Genomic DNA, 6,599 nt, shown 5'->3' with positions numbered 1-6,599 from the left:
GTTGTCATGCATGTAAAATTAACTCACAGGCGACGAAGACGATTATACAGGGTGAGTCACCTAACGTTACTGCTGGATATATTTCATAAACCACATCAAATACTGACGAACCGATTCCACAGACCGAACGTGAGGAAAGGGGCTACTGTAATTGTTTAATACAAACCATACAAAAATGAACGAAAGTATGTTTTTTAACACACACCTACGTTTTTTTAAATGAAACCACGTTTTGTTAGCACATCTGAACATATAAACAAATACGTAATCAGTGCCGTTTGTTGCATTGTAAAAAGTTGATTACATGCGGAGATATTGTAACCTAAAATTAACGCTTGAAACCTCCGACGTTCAGTTGCGTGTTGTAACAAACACGGCTGCAATTGTGTGCAGCAAATGATGGCCACCACATTGAACATCTATTGGCCTGACATGTCGGGACACACTCTATTCCACTCCGTAATTGAAAACGGAAACCACGTGTGTACGTGTACCTCACCCCTCATGGTAATGTACATGTGCGTCAGTGAAAAAGACCAATAAAAAGGTGTTAGCATGTGGACGTAATGTGCTGTTCCAGTCTCTTCTGTACCTAAGGTCCATCACCGTTCACTTTGGATCCCTACGTAATTCGGTGCTCTCCGATACACACGATCGAACAGCGGAGGAGTGGTACTCAAGCGTTAACTTTAGGTTACATTATCTCCGGATGTAATTAACATTTTACAATGCAACAAACGGCAATGATTACGTATTTGTTTATATGTTCAGATGTGCTAACAAAACTAACGGGGTTCCATTTAAAAAAACGTAGGTTTTGTGTTAAAAAACATACTTCCGTGCATTTTTTTATGGTTTGTATTAACCAATTACACTAGCCCCTCTCCTCACGTTCGGTCTGTGGAATCTATTCGTCAGTATTTGATGTGGTTTACGAAATATATCCAGCAGTAATGTTAGGTGACTTACCCTGTATAATCCATCCCTTGCACAAGCACTTCGGACGTCTTTGTGTTTTGTTTGGGGAAGACCAGACAGCGACGTCATCGGTCTCATCGGATTGGGGACGGACGGGGAAGGAAGTCGGCCGTGCCCTTTCAAAGTAACCATCCCGGCATTTGCCTGGAGTGATTTAGGGAAATCACGGAAAACCTAAATCAGGATGGCCGGACGCGGGATTGAACCGTCGTCCTCCCGAATGCGAGTCCAGTGTGCTAGCCACTGCGCCACCTCGCTCGGTGGACGTCTTTGAGCACTTGCGGGAGAGTTTCGCATCCGGCAGTCTTGCTGATAGTGGACTTCGTCGTGTCTTCTGTTTCTTCCAAGGCGTAAGGTGTCTTCCTGCAGCTGTAATCAACACAATATAACGGTACATTTATCAGAGATACACAAATAAATGGAATTTTTTAATGCTTTTAGCAACCTGGAAGGTTGGTAGAGGCCTACCAGAATCGTGTTCTTATAATTATGAAATTTACAATTATTATGTTTAGTTGGCCGATTCAATATTAGTGCTATAACGATAAACCATTTCAATTAATTGTCCCTCCTCCAGTTGTCAGTAGCCTTTTTATTTTGACATGTCTTGTTAAAGATATGATAGCAGCTGCAGTCGCTCCCACTTATTTGGGAAACGAAGTGTTACACTACAACTGCTTGCACCATAGGCACGTGTAAACTGCGTACATCCCTATCTCTGCCCTGTTAAGATTTGTAACCAAAATCAAAGTCGTCTGTCAGAGGACAAAACGCCGACTTTCCATTACTACGTGCTACGTAAAGTGGATGTGGCATTAGCAGTTTTTATGACTTATATCTCAAATTGAGAATTAATTGACAACCAAATAGCTTCTTCCAGAATGAGATTTTCACTCTGCAGCGGAGTGTGCGCTGATATGAAACTTCCTGGCAGATTAAAACTGTGTGCCCGACCGAGACTCGAACTCGGGACCTTTGCCTTTCGCGGGCAAATGCTCTACCGCAAGAGAGCTTCCGTAAAGTTTGGAAGGTAGGAGACGAGGTACTGGCAGAAGTAAAGCTGTGAGTACCGGGCGTGAGTCGTGCTTCGGTAGCTCAGATGGAAGAGCATTTGCCCGCGAAAGGCAAAGGTCCCGAGTTCGAGTCTCGGCCGGGCACACAGTTTTAATCTGCCAGGAAGTTTCAAATAGCTTCTTGTATTTCTATTTCAACAATAGTAAAGAGTGACAATGAATTAAAATGATCGTGTGGCACTGGGGCCGGGACTCTCCATCTGTGGAAGTTCGGACGCCGAGGTGGAAATCTTTTCAGTTGACGCCACACTGGGCGGCTTGCTTGTAGATGATCATGAAATGACTAGCAGGACAACACAACGCCCAGTGCCCGAGTAAAACAAAATCTGCAGTATGGCCTGCAATCGAACCTGGGCCTGCTGCACTGTATTCAGGCGACTGACCACTTTGTTTCCTTCTTTCACCGTTTCTTTTGACGCCACACATTTTTCTACTTTTTTTAATCTAGAAGTGGGCTGGTGGGGGCTTAGCGGGCATTGTAGGCAGAAAGACCACTCAGCTAAAGGGGTCCTACCTCAAAAGTGACAGAATTAACAGTTACTCAAAGAATTCCTGTATTTGTTGTGTTGTGAGTTATTTAGTTCATTGGTTCTTCAGGAGAAAAAGAATCATCTGTTTGATATGAAGCATTTAGTTTTCTGATAATTCGTCAATAATATGTGTGAAACATTTTGTTTTTGTAATCAAAAATTGCATATATTACTATTTATAACATCTGGTTTTTTCACAGAAAATGATTTGTGTTAGTACTGCGGCTGTACCAATGTAAACAGAGCATTGTGCACTTTGCCTAGATCAGAGGCAGCTATTGGTTCGTGGTTTGGCTTGTGGTGGTTGAAGGGACCGGACTACAAATGCCATCGGTCCTTTTTCCACGACCATGAAACACCCACAAGGAAGAAAAACAAGCAACGGAGATGACAAGGGACGACACAGAACAAGAAAGATATAGATAAAGACCAGAAAAGAGGAATTAAAAGCACGCAGAGTGCTACAGTGGTTGGCCGGCCATGGAAACAAAAAAACAAAAGGAAATGACAACCACCAAGAGACACACTAAAAACCCCAATCCATAACCGTAGTCCAAAGGCCAGACTCAACACGAAAAAGAGACAAACGCTCAGATCGAGCGGTAAAAGCCCCCTGCTCAAATAAAATTCAAAACTAAGCCTGCGCAAACGTCTGCCCGAGCTCAATTAATAGCGGACAGGCCAACAAGATGTGGACCACTGTCAACGCTGATCCACAGCGACATAGATGTGGGTTCTCACGGCGCAATAAATGGCCATGCGTCAGCAGGTGTCGCCAATGCGTAGCCATCAGAGTACATCTGAGTCCTTGTGAGAGGCTCGCAAGGAGGAGCGCCACACACCTGTACTCTCCTTGATGACCAGAAGTTTGTTGGGAGAAGGCAGAGTGCGCCATTCATCACCTCAAGTGCCAAGGACTTTTTGCCACAATACTGACTGGAGACCAAATTCCGGAAGGCCAATCTCCAGAGCTGGTGCACTGATAGCCTTTTTGGCCAGTGTGTCAACACGCTCATTACCTGGGATACTGACCTGAGGTGGGGTCCACACAAAAACCACGAAGTAGCCGCAACGGGCAAGAGTATGGATGGACTCCTGGACAACAATCACCAGACGAGAGAGAGCAAAACACTGGTCGATAGCTCGTAAACTGCTCAGGGAGTCACTACAGATAGCGAAGGACTCACCCGAGTAGGAGCAGATATACTCTAGGGCGCCAGAGATGGCTACAAGCTCTGCAGTGAAAACACTGCAGCCGTCCAGCAATGAGCATTGTCCAGATTGTTTCCCAGGCGTAAAACCATAACCAACTCGACCAGCAATCATCGAACTGTAGGTGCAGAGTACGGTAGAGCTGGGAAACGCGGCAGGTGTGGAAAGAAAGGAGAGGACCTCAGAAGAGACTCTCTTTTGAGCCTGATGCCAAATCCAGCTGTAGCCATGGACAGTGTGCACACCACGAAGGTACACGTATATGGGCCCAGAAAAGAGGTGGAAGAGAGTAAAACTCAATCCTAGAGAGAAGAGATCAGACACAAGCCACAATCGGACACCCTGACTGCGGCAGCCGTTCGGAAGACGGACGACCGAGTTGGAGAACAGGAGATGGTAATTTGGATGCTCTGGCAAGCTACAAACATGTGCAGCATAAGCGGCCAGTAGTCGTTGGCGCCGGGACACCAGCCTCCTCAAGTATACTGTTTACAGAGCTTGTGCAGGAAGCTACAGTTGTGAGTCGGATCCCCCAGTAAAGTATAGGGTCAAGCAACTGCAACACGGAAGGCGATGCCGAACCATAAGCCAGGCTCCCGTAATCGAAATGGGACTTAATCAACGCCTGATGCAGTCATAGAACGATAGACCGATCGGCGGTGCAGGTGGTGTGACGCAAGCACTGAAGAGCATTGAGATTCAACCAGCATGTTTGTTCAAGCTGCCGAACATGAGGGAGCCAAGTCAACCAGGTATCAAAAAACAATCCCTAAAACCGATGTGTTTCCACCACAGCCAGAGGTTCGCTGTCAAGGTACAGCCATGGCTCAGGGTGAACAATATGAGGCCGGCAGAAATGCATGACACAAGTCTTGGTGGCCAAAATTTGGAATCCGCACGTCGTGGCCCAGGACTGTGCCTTGCAGATAGTGGCCTGCACCTGTCGTTCAGCAAATACAATCCCAGTGGAGCTGTAGTAAAGGCAAAAGTCATCCGCATACAAAGAAACTGCTAAGGTCCCACAGCCACAGCTAGTTCATTAATAGCAACTAAAAAGAGGTAGACACTCAAAACAGAGCTTTGCAGGACCCCATTCTCCTTGACCAGGGAGGAACTTTGGGAGGGACCAACTGAGAGGCACCCACATGCCTTGCTCATACTGTGGCATCAAGCAGTCAGGCCTGCAAGATGAGTGGTCTGCCAAGCGAGTGGATTCATTCTTATTTATCGAGTAACATGAACTCTCGTACTCACAATTAAGTTACAAATTATCCTCCTGTATGAATAATACGCAACGCAAACGCACATCTGACCATCAGTAATTTACACAACTCTGACTGTTCACTACGCACTGGCAGTATCACATTTTCTTTCTTTTTTTATTTAACGGCTTTTATCAACACGTGGCCATCGCACTGAATATGAGTGGCGCACACATTATAAATTCTGGATATCATGACAACATACAATTCGAAGGAAAAGGCCACCAATCTTTTTCTTTTCACTATCTTATTTATTCCGATAAATTCTATAACCTAAACACACAAATTCTATAACCTACAACAATAACACGTGAGGAATTCCGCCCAGTGGGCATGGCTTTACATTGGTGAATCTCTATCTTATGGTCTCGTAATTATTTAACGCTACAGTGCACTTTCTAGATAGGATGGTGGATCTTTTATTATATCTCACACTTCGACTCTTACAATCATCATCACGAAACTTTCCTCCAGACCGAGCGGTACAAAAGGAACATGCATACCCACTACCTCAAACTACCTTGCTACTCTCCCATGCAAACCACACATACTTAAATTACATGACATACACCACACTACAACATGAACTGCAACACAACATTATCACAACATTATCACTTTCAGCCTTCCCACTTCAATTAATATTCATCCCAGTTTCACACGACACTGCCTCACTTTGTAATTCTACTTTCCTAAGTGGCGTTGCTGGATAGACGGCTGACTCACCTTTTTTCTCTCTCAGAGTGTTATAGTTTGAATCAAGCGTCACACGGAAACATAACTCGCAAAGTAATATTAAGAACATATTCATCACACACACGAGTCCTCAACTGATACCATGGACGAGTACTTCTCTTTATCCTTTGTCTCATACACAGATTGAGACTCACACAGTACTCACCACGTGGAAGTACTCGTCTCTAATTTCAAGTCCTGCACACGCCATTTCTTAAATATTTCAACTTATAGTACACACGCTAGTAATTCAGCTTAACTTAAGCACACGGAAGTATTTCAACTTATTGCTACACGTGGTTTCATTGTGACCGTTGGTCACTTCCGAAGATTACTACGATCCCATTAATATTACCTGCCTGACATTTAATTCTCCCCACAAAAGTTCCTGAAATAGAGAAATTATTATTTCAAACTACTCTTAAATATTCCACATGCATACCATGTCTCCACTCTTTTGTCTTTACGGAGCACAACTAAGACAGGTCTTAACAGCACAAGATCCAGCGGCAGAGTGCTGAAACATGGCCGTTCTCCAGGTCATCTTGCACCTCTGTCGAAGTGGGGGAGCACCTTGCTACCGTATTTGTCAGCCACATTTCAGGCGCTCAAAGCTCAGGTAAATTTCATCTCTTTGGTCCCACCAAAGGTGGCCAAAGGATCGTCTCAAAGATGATCATATATTCACATTCACTATCTGCGGTTAGCAGACGACCATACATTCATTCATTTCACAGATCTCACCAAACTGGATGTAGGGATTTATTTTGTGGGAGTGCACATGTGATCAATTAAATAAATTGTCATTC

The sequence above is a fragment of the Schistocerca nitens genome, chromosome 10 (genome assembly GCF_023898315.1).
Source record: "Schistocerca nitens isolate TAMUIC-IGC-003100 chromosome 10, iqSchNite1.1, whole genome shotgun sequence".
Classification (NCBI taxonomy): Eukaryota; Metazoa; Arthropoda; class Insecta; order Orthoptera; family Acrididae; genus Schistocerca; species Schistocerca nitens.
This window is presented reverse-complemented; position numbering follows the sequence as displayed.